The 20,876-nt window shown below is 38.0% G+C and overlaps 1 long non-coding RNA gene across 1 annotated transcript in view; it reads left to right on the plus strand.

Moving 5' to 3' along the window:
- The window catches only part of LOC121675964, a 166,497-nt gene extending 147,046 nt beyond the window's left edge, over positions 1 to 19,451 (plus strand). The window contains exon 4 of the long non-coding RNA XR_006020295.1: positions 19,353 to 19,451. This is a non-coding gene — a long non-coding RNA (uncharacterized LOC121675964). The remainder of the gene's footprint in view (positions 1 to 19,352) is intronic.
- Positions 19,452 to 20,876: the final 1,425 nt, after the last annotated feature.

Genomic DNA, 20,876 nt, shown 5'->3' on the forward strand with positions numbered 1-20,876 from the left:
AAAACTCTGAGTCTAACAAATTACACTTGGACAATAAATGACAGAGCATCATTCAGTGTGTGAATAAATTATGCATTCAGAAGGAGCTCGGACTCTGTGAAATGCTTGTGGTCCTGTCAAACCAGTGAATGCATGAGCATTAGTTATAGCCTCTAGTCCTTCTGGTCAAGCTAAAAAGCTGTATCAAAAACCAAGATCATGAAAATGGAAATTTTATATGTTTCTATCAGGGCATATCAGAAATATGCAGAAGAGAGAGAATTCTAATATTGCTAGAAATTAATATGTGTATCTTATGAATCATCTTTTAGCATGATTCTCAAAAAAATAGCATGTTACTTGTACTTGTTTATGTTTACTTCAGACAGGTAATACATTTCTTTTAGCTGTTTATCTTTCTTAAAATACTTTTGTTGGCTCATAAGTCTGTTATAATAAAAATATGCTTATTACTTCGTGGGAGTAATATATATATATATAGCGTGCTTGTCTTATCTAAACTAAGTCAATTGACAAATGTCTTCAAAATTTCTGCCATCTGAGATCATATTACTGACTTGGGTTTTTTATGGTAGGCTCCTCAATATAAACTGGGATCAACTCTTTTTATTATATGACTCAGATGGTTCATTTAATACACCTAATTGAATTCTAAATGCTTTGTAAAGGGAACTTGTAAAAAGGTGTGAGCATTGTAGCACTTTTTAACAGCCCTTCTATACCTCTGAAAAACTGAAATCAGAGGAAGCCAGTTTTGGCAATGCACTTCAATACCTCGTGTTTCTTGCAGAGCTGAATGTCAGAGGACTTGTATTTTAAGCATAGCTCTTTCTGCTAATAACTTAGGGGTTCTATTCATTGATTTCTTGACAGTCCCTATTTATTTCATTTTCTTTTTTTTTTTTTTTTTTTTTTGCTTACTAGTTAGCATTATTTTCATGCATTAAATCTGTGGATAAATATACCAGAACAAAGTTTTAGACCACTCTTAAGACATCATTGCAAAACAGTTTGTCGTATATTTCTGCTTGTGTAAAACTGCACAGACCCATGTGAAATGGTTTTCAGTCTATTCTTCTGCCTTTGAGCAAGCTTTATTTTTCTTTAAAGAAGGTAACTTATGTTTAAAAAACTAACCAGCAGAAATCCAGGACAAATTCCAAGACAGGATATATTTCATCTAAAGAACAGTCTGTGTTCTAGGGGCATCTTTGCTTTTTTTAAAATTTTGAATTGTTTTTTATTATAGAGCTATGTCCTCACAGAGCTAAGATTTACAGCCCTCATTAATGTAATTTATAAGAGTAAATGACAAGCATACTAAAGGATCTGCAGCTGATCCAGTCAACAACATACAGATAATTCAGATTTGTCCAGCCTAGTCTTGTCAAGTCGAGCAAAATAAAATCAATCAGTGAACAGAAGAAGTGGGAGTATTTAAGCTGAAAAAGAGAGTCCGTTTCCTGCTAGGGAAGGGGGGCTGGACAGCCTGTGCCTTTGCATTTCAGAGAAAATACTGCAGGAATTGGTTTTTTATTTTTTTTAAGTGTTGAAGAACTACTAACATTCCCTGAGAAATCCCTTTCTTGCTTTTATCTGTGCTGCCTTGAAGAGTGGCATGATGGCAATGCTCAGGAATAGCTTTCTCTGAGAGAGTCCAAGTCAGAAAATTGCTATTTGTCAGAGAATCACATTTCCATCCCTCAGCCACTAATAATAACCTACAAAAGTGTTCACTTTCAGTTTTCAATGACCTCTTGTACTTGCTGCTGCCACAGAAATTGTCAGTTGACACAACTGGTATTTTCCCTTCAGCTAAGAACCAGCTATGACTGCGAGGCACTGGTCAAGGAGAAGAAAGCTGAGTCCTTAAACAGGCAATCTGATCACCCAGGCTGTGGATTCCTCCCCACCTTTACTTCCCATTTGCCTACACATCCATCACCGAATAACTCAATTTCAAGCCTTGGGTTGAGCTGGTGTGGAGGTGGTGGAAGCTTAATTCTGCTACCTAGTGTTACCAGCAGTGAGTTTACTGTGCTGAGCAGGGCCAGCCTGCAGAGAGCTTTCTTTGGACAGAATACACCAGCTTCGTGTCCAATAACAGCTGCTGAGAGCTGTGCTCTCACTGGAAGGACACTGGAGAGTCAACAGCCCTAGACTTTCTCCTCACATGGATTTTAGCTGATAGCTCTAACATGTGCTGTGTCTCAGTGTGCCCAGTGCCAGGAGCTAGTCAGAGACATGTGAGCCTGTTTGTGAACAGTTCATTGAGCAAGGAACTGGTTTTTGCTTTATTAGCCCTGTTTTCATGCTTGTCTGGAGTGATATACAATGAGGTGTTTTCGGTTGAAGAATTTTGAACATTTTTAGTAACAAAATCTGGTTTGCTCTAAGTAAAAGCAGGAGTAATGCAGTGCAATTTATGTCTTGGGTCACAAAGATTAAGAAAGAAAATTCGTAATACTGTGTTTACCTCCTGGCACAGCAAAAAGAAGTAGAAAAGGCAACATCTTCATGAGCAGCTGCTTGGCTCCCTTTGCTGGTGGCTCATTAGAATGCTGTGTAACCAGACTCTATACAGGTGGACAGTTAAGAGCCAACAATTTTAATTAGTGCTTTTTTAGATCTATGCACCCAATGATCTCTAGGAGCTTGACCTTGGGCCAGAAACCAGTCCAATTTTTTAAGTCATTGTGGGCCTGCAAAGATGCTTGTCTTGCTAGTGACTAATTTATGACTTGTTCTCTCCGCAGTTAGTCATAGTACTGCAAGTTTCCACAGTGTGAAGTTGCAACTAAGAGGAGGAACTAGGGGAGAGAAAAAGCTGGGGAAGAAACTAGAATGGGAAAGATTTATTTTTGTACAACCTGGACTGAAAGAAAAAAGAAACAAACTAGCCAGACGGATATAGTGTAATGTGAGGTTCAGCCAGGTAAACTGCAGGAATTGTTGGGCTTCCAGGGATTTGTGTATTTTTAAATCAACATTAGATAGAAAAAAAAAAAAAAAAAGCCAGCACCCAAGATATTGGTTATCATGAACACCATATTAATGAATTTTTGCTCAATGTAACATGGATCAAGCAGCAAATTCTGTCTTTGAGGAGCCCTAGCTGTGTTCCCTGAGTTAGGGTGATCCTTCCTAATATTAGTTTGGTTGGGTTTGGTGATGGTCTTACCAAAGTACCTGGGAGAACTAGAGAAAGCCCAATAGGATGTAATACAAATCTTTGGACTGATAGACCTAAGAGGAGGAATTTTGAAAGAAATAGTGAAGACCATCATGACAAAGCTTATGGAGAATATTTTGAAATGGTGAACAGTAAAATCATAGCTGATATATAGTGTGATGAGATGAAGGTTTAGAAGTTTCACATTTGAAACTGATCTAAAATGCTGCATGAGGCTTTCATGTGATTAAAACTCAGACATCAGGTAGGTAACAAAACCACCGGTTAATGCAACTGTTGCTTTCTTAGGCCTTCCTTTTCGGGCTGTGTGTTCTAGAGGTGCTATTATATTCTCACACATTGCAGGAAAACAGCATATGTTAAAACATTTAGTGCTTTAGTTAGGTATATCCTGGGATCCCATCAAAAAAACCCAGAACCTTGCACCCCCAAAAGATACTTCCTTTCTGCATAAAGTGAAAAAATTCTTAGAAGAGCCCAGGGTAGAAACAGCTATACAATTTTTTTTTTTTTTGTGCTAGAAGACAGCTTGTTTCAACACTGCAGGTTTATGGACACATACTGGAAACACAACAGAACAAGCTGGAAGCATTTTGGATGAAAGACTTTTGTTGATTATATGTATGGAAGTGCCAACGTCTCTTCAAATGGAGAGTAACCAACACCAAACCTCAAAAAATTCAGACTGTTCAGTTCAGATAAGCATCCAGAAATTAGTCTCTTTAACCAAAACTTGTCCAAACCTCTTTGGTCTGGAAGTCAGGGTGGAAATGTTACATGACCAGACTTTCTTATGAGTTTTCCAGTGCTCATTTCCTTTTGCCTGCAAAGAGATATCATGAGAACAACTTCTTATAGTGTGGTGTGCCTGCAATTAGGTTTCTGCACTTACCAGCAGTTAACCAAGCCTGTTTTGAACTTGTGCAGGGAATGCATTTTATGCCAAGTCCAGCCCTAATAATCACATAGGAGAGATAAACCATATACCCTTACGCAATGAAATATGCATAGTATTAATTCCTTTGCAAGAGTTTAAAGCCACTTCCTTTCTTCTTGTGGCACTAAATCCAATAGTTTCATTTTAAAACCAAACTTGGAATGAAATTGAATTCACTTATAAGTGAACTTCAAATTGTCTAACAGTAGAAAAGTTGCTAATCTAACAGAATTTTTTCTACTCTCCCCTTTTCAATGTCTGTTGTAGTGTATAATCACATTTTTACCTACATTCCACATTTTGATCTATATTCCACATGATCCTTTCTGTGGAAAACAAAAGGACAACTTCTTCAATGGCTTTGCAGTGAACTAGGCTAGGAGAGCTGGCCAATCCTGGGAAAAACATGTATGAAAAAGATAGAAAGTGTTATGTAGTTAATAAAATATGTGAAACATACACGAGCCAGCTAAGTCCTAAAGAAAGCACAAAACTTGCAGAGTAAGATGAGACTTCTGCATCTCTGGTGTACGAGAAATAGCACCCCACATCCTGAAGCTGGGGTACACTGATTAGTGTTTTGTGTAATGAGGGTTAAGATGAAGAACTAGGGCATTAAATCTTAGAGTATGTCCCCTGACTCCTTTTTATTAGACTCAAAAATTTCAAAATATAGGAACTGAGCTGTTGCCGTCAGATCTCCATGTGCTTGGCTATAATTCACACAGTTGCCAGCAGTTTCATGCGGGCCAGTGTGGCTCCTTGGAATTTCAGTACCACCTGCTATTCAAACTTTGTTTCTTCTACGCACAAAAGAATCAAAGTTGTTGCAATCACTAAGGGTAACACTAGTCTACCTAGGTATGAAACATTATCTCCAAAAGTAGAAAAAAAAGGTCATTCCTAAATAAAGAAATTCTGGCAGAGATCGTGCTAAATGAGAGTAAAAATGTGGGTTTTTACATTCAGGTGTCAAATAACTTATCTGTTACAAAGCTAGAGGAACAGCAAGCTGGACAGGAGACTTCACCCTTTAGCTGTCATCAGTCTTTCCCATACAAACCTGCATACATTGTTCTGTTTGGCTTTCAAGAGGAATGAATAAGGCTTGCTCATGTTGCTTACATAATGCTGTTTCAGTCAAAAAAGGGTCTTTAGAAGTACCTAACTACAGAGTGTCCAGAAGTTTTGAGATTACTTACATACCCTTTGCAGCATCAACTGTAGCATAAAAAGAGCTTTAAGCACCTTCACATTTGAAAACTGAAAGTCAGCTCTTGCATAATGTTTGTGTTTTTCAGAATTTCAACTATATAGATAAGTAGTTGGTTTCAAGTCCAGGTCTGCATTTCCTTTGCAGTTTCATTTTAATTCTGCGTATTCCTAAGAATGCACATGAGTTTTATTTGTAGTCAGCCTATATCACAGCAGCTGTTTTGTTTCCCAGAGCTTTCTGTAAAAGGGAAACATCAGGAGTACTTTATAGTTTACATTTTTTGTTGCCACTAGTCTGAATAATATCTGATAGATACATGCTTTGGAATTTGTTAGGAAAGGGATTCATCTTTTATTTCAACTGATTTCTGATGAAATAGCCCACAGAATTAACCACAATGTCAGAGGTTAAGGAAACAACTCTGTTAAAAAAAAAAAAATCAGGATCAAGTCAGACTTTGAGAAATATAGTTATTTTTTCCAACTTCTCCCTCATCATTTGGTTTCTTTCTGATTCTGTTATACTCAAGTCTTTGAATTTTTCCTCTGAATTGTTACCTATAGTATCCAGAGTTGCTTCTGCCTGAAAATCATCCTGAAAGGACCATAGCTCATTAATGGAATTAATGATCTTACATAGTCTAATCACTCAGGATGTTATATTCTGTGGAGTGAGGAGTTTCGCTGACCAGTTATTTTCTGAACTCTCATAAAATCACTGGGCTTGTATCTACAGAATGTCAAACCACAACTTTATCCTTTACTCCTCCACTGTTCCTGAATGGGTGGCATATACACAGAGAGGAGGGAGGACGAGAATAACTCTGTGTGCTTTCTCCAGAAGTGAAACAGCTTTAAACTAGACAGAATAAACAACAAAGAAACCAAGGAGAGCACAAAGGATGGTTTAAGGTGTGTTAACCCCAATGCACCCTGCATTGAGAGGGACTGTTTGGAATGTAAGCATATCAGGGAATGTCCCACAGAAAGTCACCTAAAAGTTCTCTGTTGCCTTCCCTCACTCATGTCCAAATGAAGTTCTGACTGGCCACTTCTTTAGGTGTGAATTTTCAGTATCTACTTTTGAATCTGCTTTTTATGTTCCTTCCATGCTTTTTTTGCAATGAGCAGAATGTAATTTTAACCTTGTTTCCCCAAAATAATAATTCTTGATAAGAAGATACACCAGGTAACCTGGGCATTAGAAAGAGCATGGCATCCATGTGAATCTGCCTTCCTACAGCTTATTTCAGTGTCTGTGGCAATCTAAAAACCCAGGGAAAGCTTCAAACACATTATTTCAGAAAAAAATATTGGTGCGCACTTGAAAATTACAGCAGGCAGCAATAGGAATTTCAAATAAATTTTCTCTTCTAGAGAAGGCCATCACCAAAGGACACCGTTCCCCTTTGTCATTTCCTTCAATAAAAAAGGAAGGGCCAACCCTAGATACTTGAATTATTTTAATCAAAACTAAAAACCCAGTATATTAATCAGCTCTGAAGCTTTATAGAGCCCTTTCTTCATGAAATTTTTTCTTAATTAAACCCTGAGTAAGGGAAAAGAGGTTGGGAACTTAAATACAGAATATGATCAGGTTAAAATGAAACCAATTGGATTAAAAATCTGGTACAGGCAGGTATAGAAAGAAATACATTAAAAATTTGTCTCATTTACTACAGATATGATCTGCCTGTCATATGAATAGACAGAAAGAAAATGCGAATAGTTGTCTGGTTCCTCATAAGAGTGTCTCTAAGAGGTTCAGTGATGGAAAGAAAAGGCAGGGATCTGAAGAGCTAATGATAATTTCATCATTGTCCCTGCCAGTTCTGATGAATACATGATTAATGTCAGCATGAACCTCATTCTTAAATACAATGTTATAAGACATGCAACCCTCTGGTTTGCATATGCTTTCTTCCCCTATAAAAAAAACCTACCAACCAAAACCCTTAAAAGCAGCACAGTTACAGAACCATTTTTCCTGCAGTAGAAAGGGAAAGCTCAGGACAGAACCAAGTCCACCAGACCTGGGGAATGCTAGAAATGGAAAAGAACCGGAGTGACACAGAACAACCCCATCATACTGAAATACTGTATCTCGGCCACTAACTAGAATTGAAATTAAAATTATAAATGACCATTATTACCTGTACAGAGTCCAGTTTGGTCAACCATATGCACCTGAGTAATTGCAATGGACATACTTGGGCCATTTATGTGCATTATAAAGACACATGGAAATGCTGGTGGCAAAACCAGACCCATTAAGCGTAAGTGAATCTTAACACAAAGAGTTGTCAATTCAGCTATATACAATTCCCCACCTGCAAATCATGCTTCTTTCTCCCTTACTGTACTGCTCGGTCTCCATAAAGGGAAATCTGCCAGGCTTGCAATCTGTAGAACTCTGCATATATGACAGCTTTGTAGATGGATCATTTCATGAAGGTCCTCTAGACATCCTCAGAGCATTAGAACTACTTCCATTTCAGCACGTTTGCCACAAAATCTAATTTATTTTTGAGTATAATACTGAAATAGGGGGAAAGTAAATATAGGATGTAGTTGCCTGTAGCATGAGTGTGTTGCTTTTGAGTAGCCAGATTTCCTTTCCACGCCCCAAAGCAAAATTCCATGTTGTCAAAGAAAAGATCATTTCTTACTATTTTGAATTCACCCTGATATGTTGAAGGAGGAATACTTTTTACATAATTCCCTTTCTTTATTGTGACTCGTCAGAAAGACCTGCATCCATTTGAGAGAGGCAAGAATGTAGTCTGTATGTGTGGATGATGATTCAAATGAGCAAAACCAGCAGTTTTAGCAAACTTCTTCCTTCCACTTGCATAAATTAAGAATACTGAAATTAGAAGAGAGTTGTCTGAAGGGTATTCCTTCCTGGAAACTGCAGTTTTCTAATTATTTATGCTAACTTGGGGAGAGGATAAAAAATTCCACATTGAAAAACACAGGAGCATTGGAGGAAAAAATATCACCTTTGGTTCAAAGAAGGTCTTGAGTAAATAATTTTTCTGTTAAGAACTTCATTTATAGCATTTTTACTTTTCTTGTCAGATTCTGTGACAAGGGAAAAATATTCCTTAGCAGCTATTCTGTAGTGTACAGGAATAATGAAACTTTATGGCAGGGTATCTGAGACAAGCATGTGACTAAACTTGGAGTTCTTGAATCCACATCCATTATTTTTAGTTATGAGTCATAAATAGAAGCTTCTGACATGTTTACAGACAAGAAATTCTGGGGATAAAGCTGAACTATGACAGTGTGAACATTTGGCAGTTCCTGAAATGTTGCTTTAGATTTAGAAATCAAGGTTTCTCACTGAAGTACAGGTGAAGTCATGCAGGATTTGTAGGACGGGATAGGACACAGGCAGGATGAAATGTCCAGCATTTGCATTGAGATACTTCCAGGGGTACTCTGTCAGGGAAACATACAGACATCTGACAGATTAACTCATGTAATTTCCATGAAATCTACTGTATAAACCATTTTGAGCAACATAGCCTGGAGAGACCTATAAGGCCTATTTAGGATCTAGACTGAATCCAGAGTCACTAGGGTTAAATGGCCTTCCAGGGTCACGATTGAAGCATTGTTTGAGGTCTTGTATGAAATGAGACCAGCCGGCACGCAATGCAGCATTAGTGTTGGCAGGCACTGGAGAAGGCTGCCCGGGGTGGAAGAGGTGCAGGGAGAACCCAGGTGTTGTGCTCCAAGCTCAGCTGACTGGGGCTGCCATTGATGCGGTGGGACCTGTGTACTTTGAAGGATTTATTTTCAAAACCTTCCCAGTGGCTCCAGTATCTGAACAACTGCCAACACTGCTACAGTCGCCCCCTGTAAGCATTGAAATTGTTCTGCTTGTTAAAAAAAAAAAAAACAAACAATCAGTCAAAATGAAATTCATTGCTGTTGGTGGCTGGAACTGAAAGTGAGGGTGAACTTTCAACACCAGCTCTGTTTTCTGGCTGGGAACTCTTTTTATTCTCACTGGAAGAAGTTTCAGTAGGAGAAAAAAAAAGATGGAAAGGGTAAATAGCCAGAGCACAAGGAATATCTAAGGCCCTGTTCCACTGGATGTGTTTGACAGGCAACACTTTAAAGATGATGGCGGTAGCTTGATTTTCTTTACATCTTCAACTCTTGTAAGAAGGACCATGCTAAAAAGTTGGTAATACACCATTTTACAGGCATGGAAGGTAGGCAGAGAGAATAAAATGTTAAATCAGTCTGAAAAATGTATTTATCATTCCTCAAAAACAAAAATCTAAAAGCTCAAGATTTGTCGATGGTCTTTCTATTTTCTTCTTGGTAAATTTCCATCAGTGCCAAATGGCAAACAGGATTTAAAAGAACTTACTCAGATTATTTGCACAGGTGCAAATCCTCTGCTATCCCTTAGCTTTTCAAAATTTAGAAAATGCAAGAGCTCAGTGCAAATAGAAATACAGGAAAAAATTCTATGTCTGGAGTGTTCCAAAACAATTTCAAACAAAGGAGGAACTTCTGCAGTCAGTGATTTATTTTTTTCAGATTCATAAATTCAAATTGAAAACTGGGCAAAAATTCACTCCAGTATTTCTATGAGCTCAGCCTGTAGTTCTGTTTCTTTTTCCATTCTTTGGTTGTGTCTAAGCCAATTTAGTGCTCTCTGGAATAGAAAATTATGAGGCATAATAGAATGAGACTATCATGTCAGTTTGGGCCTGTGGGTACAGCATAAATATTAATGATAAATAACAGGACTCTGGTTTTGCCTTTAAAGTCCTTAAAGGATGATATGACTATCATACTTTATAAATGAATGGTGTAAAAATACATCAACAAAAAGTAGCCTCAGCTGAAGACATAAAGTTTTTACACATTATCTGGTTTATATTTATTAATGATGATAGTCCCCATTTGTAGTGCCTGTCAAGTTGAATTTTAATATTTTAATTATGTTGCTTAATATTGGAATCACTCAGAGATAAAAGTAGCAATTCTTCATCTCAGAGTTTTTTTCTTGATTTGACATATGTGTTTGCTCCATTTGAAGAAATTGAAGGAAAACAGTTGGGATATTCTATTAATGGGGACAAAGCTCTTGTGCTGGTTTGGGGCAGGATGGCTGGGGGATCTCCAGGCCCTGCAAATCCAGGTTCCCAGCAGCTTGCTAATGGGCTTTCAACAACATGGATAAGGTAGCCCGCAAGAACACAAAGTTTAAAACCTTCTTTATGGCAGTGAGGCTTATGTTGGAGGCTGCTTAGGGTCTCTCATGCTGTCTTTGAAATTAAACCTTGTCTATGAAGTTCAAAACTGGCCAAATCATTGAATTCCAATGAAACACTATTTAGTAAGATTTTTTTCCAACCCGCTCTAATTAAAAGGAAACTGAATCGCCATAATCACCATTGTGCTTGTTCAAGTTCCCAACTGTAGTTGTCTCCAGTGTTCCAGGTTTAAATGATATATGTATATGTATGCAGGTCCACAACATATTCTTGAATCCAGGAAGTCACTCTTTCCAGCTGGGGGGAAAAGAGGGAAAAAAAGCCAATGTCTATGGCCCGTTTATAGTTCTATCACCTCATGATTTTTTTCTGATGAAGGTATTTTTTTAGTAAAAGAAGTATTTCTCTCTACACAGATTTTTTTTCTAAGAGAGATTGTGTCCTGATTAAGAGTTTTTTAAAAAGTCATGCAATCTGTACTGTTTAGCCTGTCTAAAAAAAATTACTATTAAATATGTCTTAAACTTACTATTCCCTGGAAGATTAATTGCCTTATAAATGACATTTTGACAGATTATTTTAGCTAGGAGGGGTGCATATGCACTGAATTTTAAAGTCTGCCTGTTAACTCTCAAAGTGAATTGAAAGGAGTAATTTATTTTGCTGATATTTAGTATGTTATGTCATTTCTGAAATGTAGAGATCTTCATTTTGGGAATATAAAATATGCTGTAGAACCAGCGGTACTTAGAACTCCACACTTCCTTTGGACTGGGATATCAAAGGAAAGTGCCTAAATACAGAGATAGATTTTGAAAAGTGCATGCTGAGCTCTTTAGAATATCTGCTTGCATTTGACGAAAGACCAGTGGGTGCTGGAGAGTTTGTAAATCACGATCATTAGATACATAATGTTAAATGAAGGGTTTTGAGAAATTTGTCCACTGTAACACTGACAGGATGATGACAAGATCCAAAACAGAAACATCATCTTGATTCATTTGACTGTATTTCCTAGAGAGGAGCTGACCTCTTTCTTTACGTATTTATTTTCTTGGCTCTTGCATTACAGCTTTGGCCAGGTGAGGGATCCCCACAGAAGGCACTGTCTATAGGCAGTGTGTGTTTCTGCACAGAGAGCAGGGCCTGTGTTAGCACCTGTGGCTTCAGCTGCTCCCCTCTGTTCATGCTGTGAGCCCTTTTACTTGGGCAGTCTTTCAAAGGTGTCCTTTGTGAGAGTCGGGTTGGTCTTTGCAGGTACAGCAACACAAATTGTCTGGCATAACCCTAGAGAGCCTGCAGCTGCTCCAGGTACGGACTCATCAGAGAGGGTGAGGAAGCTCAGCAAAAGCAGGTTGGTTGCTGCAGTGGCATTGGTCTCCACAAGTGGTGACTTGCAGTGTCCCAGGCTGCAGGAAGAGGAACCTCTTGATTAGGCTCAGGGACATTGCTTTCTGCTGGGGAACTCTGCTCAAGGGCTCAGATGTAGAGGTTTTACAAACCTTCATTATGCATGATTCAGTGACTTGCTATTTAGAGGAAAACTGAACTTGTTCTTTTTTATTTTATTTTGGCTTCTCTCTGCCTGACTTATTCACATGTGGCACAGTCAAGAAGTTCTCTTGAGAGCCCCTTGCCTTGTAAAATGTCCTGGAGATTATCCTCTGCCTGATGTAATAACAGCCAGCTGACTGATAGCAACTAGCAGTTCCAGATTATGCATCTGTCTGCTTAGCAATGGCTGAGGAGCACACAGCTGGTGTGCATGGGAAGGACTGCCTGAGTCCTAATTATTCTGAGAGAGAGAGAATCAGCCATTGGGATTTGCCCAAGCCTCCATTTATCCATGATGAGCTGTAATACTAACCCTTTTTGAGTGAGTCACTACAAAAGCCAGCTGGGGAATATGCATTTCAGAGGTGAAGTTGGATGGGCTGGATGATCTGTGGTATTCTGGGGAGTGATTTGTAAATGATACTGCATGAAGCTGCATGGATGTGTTTTGCAAATATTGATGGTCATCAGAAGCTAGTTAAAAGTTTCTTATCCATTCCTGAACAGGATGGACCATCTGTTCAGTGTATGTCTGAACAAAAACGGCACTAGAGCATTTGTGAGTGTCACAACTCTGTGTAGCTTCAGTGCATATTCCTGACAGTGTAAAAGTATTCATCTAGTGCTTATGGCTTGTGTGGGAGCTGTGAAAACATCTGATGGATATCTCACAGCCAAAGGATTCACGATGGGAAAGCTCAGTCCTGTGATTAGGTGGCCCTGCCAAAAACAATGATGGGAGACTGCTGACGCCCAACTGAGTCTTACCTAACAGAGCCCTGGAGACTCAAAATGTCTCAGATCAAGATTCTGTCATGATAACAGCCTGAACAAAGTAAGAAACTTCCAAAAATTCTCCACACCATACAGGGCTGTTGGTTTGCACGAGCCAAAGACTGATGACGAGCGATTGCTTGCCAATGTGATACAAATATATACGTAATATTCACAAAAATAAATGTGACTATTTTGTATGCTGGTCTTGCTGGTGAGAAATATTTTTGAAGGCTCAGGAATAATGTATCCTAAACAAAAAGAAGTCATAGTGCTGTGGAAGGTCTTATGGAGATGACCTATTTCCAGTACAATCTGGTTTTGTGCAAAATTCGGATCCAGAGGAACACATCTGGATTTTATTAATAAATAGCAACAGTCATGTGAGCTGACTGTACTTCATGCCAGACTTTGTATTACAGAAATAATAACTTGCTGTATATGTTGAAATAATAATTTGCTGTATACTGGTGGCAGTTATGTCCCGCCTGCCTGCCCAGTAAACTGCATTTGTTTAGGATCATTATCATCTGTAGTGTCTTCACTCAGTGTCAGGTTTGCATGCTTCGACTAGCATTTGATACCCAGACTTGGAGGCATCTAGGAATGTGTCCTGGTTTCAGAATGCTTTTCTAGAAAAGAACACTAGATCACGTTTCGTTTCTTTAAGTAACTGATGTGTGAAAATGTTGAGTAAACAAGCCAGTGAGCCAATGTGAACAGGAAGTTACGAGCTGGTCCTTAGCCTGTGTCATGTTGGTAGAGTGCCCTGCCTCAGCCTAGAAATGAACTCTTCAGATTAGGGAGAAAGGAATTGATAGTAATCATCCAAGATGCATTGGTTGTCCTTCTCCTGCAAATTAGGATTAGTTTGACCAGGCTCAGAAACTAAATTTTTATCCTGAGAAAAAATTAGGAGCTCTCAGTGAGAATTTTCAAGTAAGTGTCATCTGAAGTTTTGTTAAGCCCGCTGCTTCACTGAGACATTAGAAAGAAAATATTTTGGTTTCTTGGTTTATTTTGGCTTTTTCTTGCTTGGGTCCTTTATATGGCTCTACAGCAAGGAGTGTAGGATGGGCAGTGTGCCAGGTTTGCAGCCTGTACCATCCTTCAGTCCCAGAGAGTTCCATTAGAAAAGGTATAAATGTGATCTCTGCCAAATGTCTGGCAAATGACAGGGGAAGGAGAGAGAACAAGTGAGACTTGTGTGTAAGCAGAGAATTCATCTATAGCCAGACTCACATGAAATCTTTCAGGACAAGTCATGAACTGTGGTGCTTCTAATGATGTGAGCCTGTAGTAGAGCTGGGAAATGGGCAAGTTTTCTTTCCCTTGAAAAGGGAAGTTGGGTGCATGACACGCTGAAAGATCTGTTGATTAAAGTTTCCTATTTTACTGAGGGTCTTCTAGAAGGGGCTTTCAAATGTCTTACTTGATTTTATAGTTTTTAACAATGTGTTGTGTATATTTACAATATGAATATAGCTGCTATATATCATGATAGACTCAAGAAAGAATCTTGCTACAGTAATCACTGCCAGTGTAAAGAGGAGATGACGTTTGAATGCCCTGTTGTGAATCTGCCCTTACACTCTGCCATGTGGCTTAGACCGACTCTTGGACATGACCTATTAATTCTGGCTCAAATGCGTGTGAAAAATAATAGACACCTTAAACACTGGAAGAGATTCTCATCATTCTATGAGTGGCTCACTTCATGTCAATGTCTATAAGCAGATTTATTTTGTTTAATCTGTGGGTTAGACCTGAGTCTCAATCTGGCATCCATTTTGGCTTTGAGGAGGCATCCATGGCAGTCTACTGATGGCAGAGAGAAGAAAGGAAAAAGCAGTTTTTGTAGTCATTTCAACATTACAGGAAGAAAACACTTAAAACTAGCCACATGTAGTACTTGTGCACAGAATCCGAGACTTTGTGTACTTGGCAGAGTAGGAATTAGTAGAAAGAGAAAATGAGCTGAAAAGATGACAACTAAGAGCATAATTATGAAATGGAAGCTCTATGAGAAAGCTTTTGCTAGAATAACTCTGATGCAATCAGCCATATATTGTGAGAAAAACCCACATGAGAACAAGAGTCTTTTTACTGGTCCTAAATCACACAGAAAGCTGAGGAGTAATGAGTTTGAATTACTGGCCCCAGATCACACCAAAAGGACTTGAGTGTTAACTCATTTTTTTCCAAAAGCCAATCAAGGGCCTTAGAAACAAGGAGACTGTCTTTCCATTCAAATAGAATTTAATAGAAATGTCATAATAGCCAAAATTGCCAACTTTTAAAAGACATATATACTATTTCAGGTTTCAATAAATCTCAATTGATCTTTAAGATTTGCAGCTAATGTGCCAAAAGTCCCAGCTGCTGGAAAAGCTTTCTTTACCAAAATGTCAGTGTGGTTTTCCTAAGTCCCAGACTCAGACTGAATTTCTTGGGAACTTTAGACAAGTGCCTCATCTTTCAGCCTTGATACTTCTCATTACCAGTGCCAGTAACAGTGATTGTACTGAGCAGTGAAGTGCAGTATTATCTTCATTATTGTCAACTATGTAAGATAATGAGAACTCCTAATTTCCTATTTTCTGTCATGAAAATAGAAAAACACAACTGTATTGCATAACTGAAAATGTTCTTGGATGTACAGCTCTGGTATTATTTTTTTCAACAGGCATTAAAATCCCAGTGCAGCACTTGTGTGGCCAAGTTCAGAGTTCTCACTGTTCCAGAATCACTACTGACAGTCAAATAAAGGATCCCAGTCAGTCTCAAAAGTTTATCTTAATGGCTTTCTTGTTGCTGGTTTTATTTTGTTAGCAACTGAATTCTAAACTGCAGTTTTAGGTTTCATTTCTTCATGTGTTCAAACTGGACTAAAGCTGTTACTTCTTGTCTGACTGGTTCCAGTGGAGGAGCATGGTCTACAACAAACTCATCTTTTAATAGATAAAACTGGATTCTGAACTGAACTCAGCTGCTCAGGAATGTGACCTTGATGCTGTGATAGACAACAAAACATCAGCTGAATGCTCAGTAGCAGCTTTCCAAGCAAAGAAAATGCTTCTTATAAGGATGGGAAAGAAATGGAAAGAGCACTATGCACAGTTCATTCACAACCTGAATGATGTGTGCAGTTGTAGTCTCCCTACATTCTTCTGAGGAATGATTGTTAGAACTTGACAAAGCACAGAGAAGAGATGCAGGATGACCAGAGGCATGGAGCACCTTGCATAGGAAGAGTGATGGAGAAGGCTGGGGCTACTCCAGCCTCAGGAGTGATACAAAAGAGCTCTACAAAACCTTGAACAGCATGAGATTTGATAGTGATCAAAACTGATCACCATTTTCTTCAGTGTCAAAACAAAGGGCCAAAAAATGAAGCTGGTATGAGATGACCACAGAATATTTTATTTGCCAGATACTTTTTTATTATAACAAGGCCCTAACTGTGTGACCAACAAACACTGAGGCTATAGCTTCTGTAAGATTTTTTTTCTATAAAATCTGAGGAAAATGCTTTATTTCTTGACCTATACAGTAATGGGATCTGCAGCATGTGTGAGATGACCAGATCTATACATCCTACTCATTGCTAGCTTTCCAGAGTCTGAAGAGTCAGTCAGTCAATTTTCATGTCTGTATCTTCACAAATTCATGGTAAAATACCAAAATAAGCTGGTGCTCTAAAACAGAGAGCTGTAGGGGAGGAGTGGATTCTGCGTGTGTTTCTTAGCCTCAGAATCATAACAATGTGAAGTCCTGATACTTTTGTTTCACTTGTTTTGCGCACATTCTGAAAGGTTCTGTGAGTGGAGCATCCTCTTGTGTATGAAAATATGAAAAGTCAAGTATTATTAGAAAACCTTTCTTCTTCTAGTTGCAAACTGAATATTCTTCCTGGCAATGAAAACAACCTCTAAAATTGTCATTTGGAGATGGGAAGAAGTGAGTTCCATATGGGTGTAATTACGTGGTCTTCTTCTCTTGAAGCAATGCAGAAATCACTACCCTGATGAAAGAAACAGAAATAACTTGTTTATCTAGAATTTATTTGGGAATTTATTTAGGCATCACAACGCTAACATAGGTCAGAAGGAATCTGACACAGATGTTTTCTGTCTTGATTATTGGTTATGAATGTAAACAGTAACTTTCAGTGTAGACAAGCTTACCATAAATCCTACTAACCTGTTTTTTGAGGCGTCACCTCTTATGGTGAAAATACTGCTCTGTCTCTGCACTCAGCCCAGTCCCTGGTTTCTTTAGTGAAATATTCAGTAAAGGTGCCAATTGTGGCAGAGGTTTTAGTGGTGTGGATTCCTTGTCCATGAGATCACCAGCTCATTGACCAACCATGAGTTGGTAATGACCACTTGTAAGTGACCTACACTGGGTTTGAACTGGTGACCTTAATGTGGAAGACTCTGAATGCCACTTCTGATCTCTGGAGGATTTAATTTCTGGGTTTTGTTCTAAAATAAACTCTGTTCAGCCTCAGACTTCTTCCTCAGGCAGTGTTATGACAATAATCTTTTCTCTATTACCTTGAACTGCTTTGTATCTTCTTCAGTTCTAAGTTGGTCTCCATAATTTCATTCAGAAGTAATCTCAATGAACAGTTAATACCATATTAGATAACTGTATTTTTCAGCTATGGGAAACATTTTCATGTTTGTGGAAAGAAAAAGGAAAAGTTTTAACAGCTATATTCAGTACCCTTGAGAAAACACCACACACTGCAGCATGGGAATGGCCCTGAGTTCCTTACTCCAGCAAAAGACCAAGTCAACAAGACTTGTGCCTGAGGAACTGCCACAGGACTAGCCCAAATATTCTGATGTTTATGGCTGCAGAAGTACATAAAAAGGATAAAGAGATGAAAATCTTTCCAAATTTCAGGAAATTTAGCTGGAGCTTGCTTATGTAACTATTTTTTTTTTTTTAAATAGCTATTCTGCAAGATTAAGTTGTGTAGCCCTAATTGAGCCCAAATGTGTACCATATACGTGGATTTAAAGCACACAATGATCTAGTTGTTTGGAAGCACATTTTAAAACATGGTGTTAGGTTTTAGTGGTTTTTTTCAAATTTTTGTATTGATTGCAATTACAACTCTTCACATGAAATTTTCTAATTTCATCATCAAAATAAACAGGAAGGCAAAACCTAATTTGTTACTGTGTTCAGTATTCATTAATTTCCTTAAACTGGTATTATTTATCAAGACATGAGCTTTTGTACTTATTTGTCCCTCTTTTCATGGCAAAATATTCAACTGTGTACCTTAGATAATCATGGACTTTGTAAAACCTTTTCTTGGGGAAAAGATGGAATGTGTGTATGACTTAGGTGCAAATTTTAATTAATATTTTCAAAATATGAATAATTAGATTTTATGAATCTCAGTTAATAGGTGTTCTTGAGAGTTTTTCACTTCTATACATTACTGGATTCCTGGCCTAGGGGGTAAAATTTTACAATGAGATCCTTCTTTATTGGCATCAGGGTTATAAGTTCAGGCATCAAACTTCAAAAGATAAGTGAAAAATCCTCTCCTGAGACATAGAACTTGACCAGAGTGAATACAATAAATCAGTAGTTCTTAAGGTAATGATAATAACCCAATATAAAATATTGGGTAAAACAACTCCCCCCAAGAAAGGCAGTGAGTTATTTTCTTCTCAAATGTCTGCTAATTTGTTAAATGCATTAATGATCTGGGTATACAGCCTTTCTCCTGTATGTGAATTATGGATACAGTGGATACAATGACTTCCCAAAGATTCCAATTCTGCCAATTTTGTTACTAAAATTTCTTTATCTCTTTCATGAAAATAGCCAGTCTTCAGTATCTGGTCAAATACTTAAAATATTTGTATAGCATACCCAGGAAAATATACTTTTAGTTACAGATCCATGAAGCCCTTGTGGTTAACAAGGAAAAAGATTCAAAAATTTGTACTGAAGTCAAGCTGGCTGACTGATGAAGTGATGAGAGAGGAAGTTAACAAATACATATATTTAGTTGTGTATTTGTATATTTTTTATATACTATACAAAACTGAGGTTGGTTTTATAAGACTGTTGCCCCTGACTTGCAAGACTGAGCAAATCCAGCAAAGACATGGGTATATACTGAATTTTGTTTTCCAGTGTAAAGTCTAGGCATTTTTTCCTACAACCCAAAATGTCTATCCTATGAGGTCTCTGTTATGCTTTCAAAAACATTTTCTACCCTACATCTGCCATATGGACTTAATCCAAGTGTGTTAAGCTCCTCACAGGGAAACAGATTGCAATTTTTATTTCAAGACATTTTCAGAAAACAAAAAGGACTGTCCTTTGTCACTTTTTTGTTCCAGTAAATTGTTAAATTTTTAAAAGAAGTTTAGTTTTTCTTTATTAATTTCTTGAACAGATAATGGCTCTTCTCTCCAGAAAGTCTCTGGATGTCTCTGGAAAAGAAAACTTTTATGACAAATTCAAAAACTGTGGAAATTTTATGACAGATTTTTAATAAGTATGTGTGACCCTTCTTTCCAAATCTCTCATTAAAATGCTCATTGTTTTATGACCTGTTTCAATGTGGTAATTTCTGTTTAACTTAGCTTAGAGCCAGTTGTTTTCTGAACCAACAGAGGAACTGCATGTGTAGATTCACTAAACACACGAAACGTTGCTCACTTTCATTCATGAGATTGTAGGGTTTGCTTCTCATGGAGAAAGCTCTTTATTTTTCCTTGTTGTTTACTCAGTATTTTCCTCCCAATTTTTTGATTATAAAATATAAGTTTTGATAACTCTGTGTAGGAAAAAGCTGTGAAAATTTTCTTTCTGAGGGATGAAATGTTTACAGTGTCTCGTTTCTAGGTTTATAGATTCTCTATATTATTCAGTCAGTGCTAAGGTTTCTGATTTTTATTTCAGCCATAGGACACCCAGTTGATAGTGGTTTAAGGGGTTCACTAAAGAGTAAAGCTGGCAAAGCCTCTTTTCAGCTGATATCTCAGGTGAGCAATAGGAATTAGCTGTAACAGCAGCTGCTGTTGGGGGTAGTAGCACAGGAGGCAGCAGCCTGTAGGGGATGAACAGAAGGGAAGTGATACTGAGAACTGGCCTTATCACTCACAGAATTGATAGTGTAGCCGCCACTGGTAATATAAACTTAAGTGTTACAGTGCCTTTGCTTTAACTTAAAGGGAATAAATCCACACAAAATCTTTGTGTTGAATTAGTTTATAGAGTTGAAAGCCACTCTGTGCAGCACAGAGCCCTCCCCTGAGGAGAGAGCATCCTTCCCACACAAGCTGGACCAGGCTCAGCCAAAAGTGAGATCCCGGTTCTCAACCTCATCTCTTCTTTTCCCATCAGACTGAGCAAGTTATTGGCCAGCTCAGAGACCTTGAGAAACTTTTTTTTCTTTCTCTATTTTCCATGGGGTATGCATAAAAAATTAGAGACATTCTATTGAAATATTGAAAATATAATACATTTAATAAGATGTGGTGCTGCTCTAACAGGACTTCTGCATCCTCTAATTTTTTTCAGAGAAGACAAGGCTTCTGCTGGGAGTCAGTAACATGTACACAGCTTATATATTTTTCATTTCAGTCCTATAAGGACAGGAGTAGTCCCTGAGATGATCATATGTATAAATTACTTCAAGACTAGCTCTAAATCTGTGAAGTGCTTTTGGGTTCTTTTGGATGAAAAGCATTACAACTCGTAACAGCGATATGTAGGTGGTTGTGTCTGGAGAGATGTCATCTGAAAGCAGCTAATAGCAGAGGGTTGTACCTGGAAAACTTTCTGTTACAGATTTTACTCATCTCCAGCTTTTCCCAGTTCTTCACAGCTGAGGAAAACATTTCCACTGACTTGAGTGAGGCTAGATAAAAGGATTATGGCTGTGTTTAAGATGGCAATGTGGCAAACACATAAA

This window comes from Corvus kubaryi, unplaced genomic scaffold (genome assembly GCF_017639235.1).
Source record: "Corvus kubaryi isolate FWS band 111438036 unplaced genomic scaffold, C.kubaryi_AGA036_p1.0 76, whole genome shotgun sequence".
NCBI classification, from domain to species: Eukaryota; Metazoa; Chordata; class Aves; order Passeriformes; family Corvidae; genus Corvus; species Corvus kubaryi.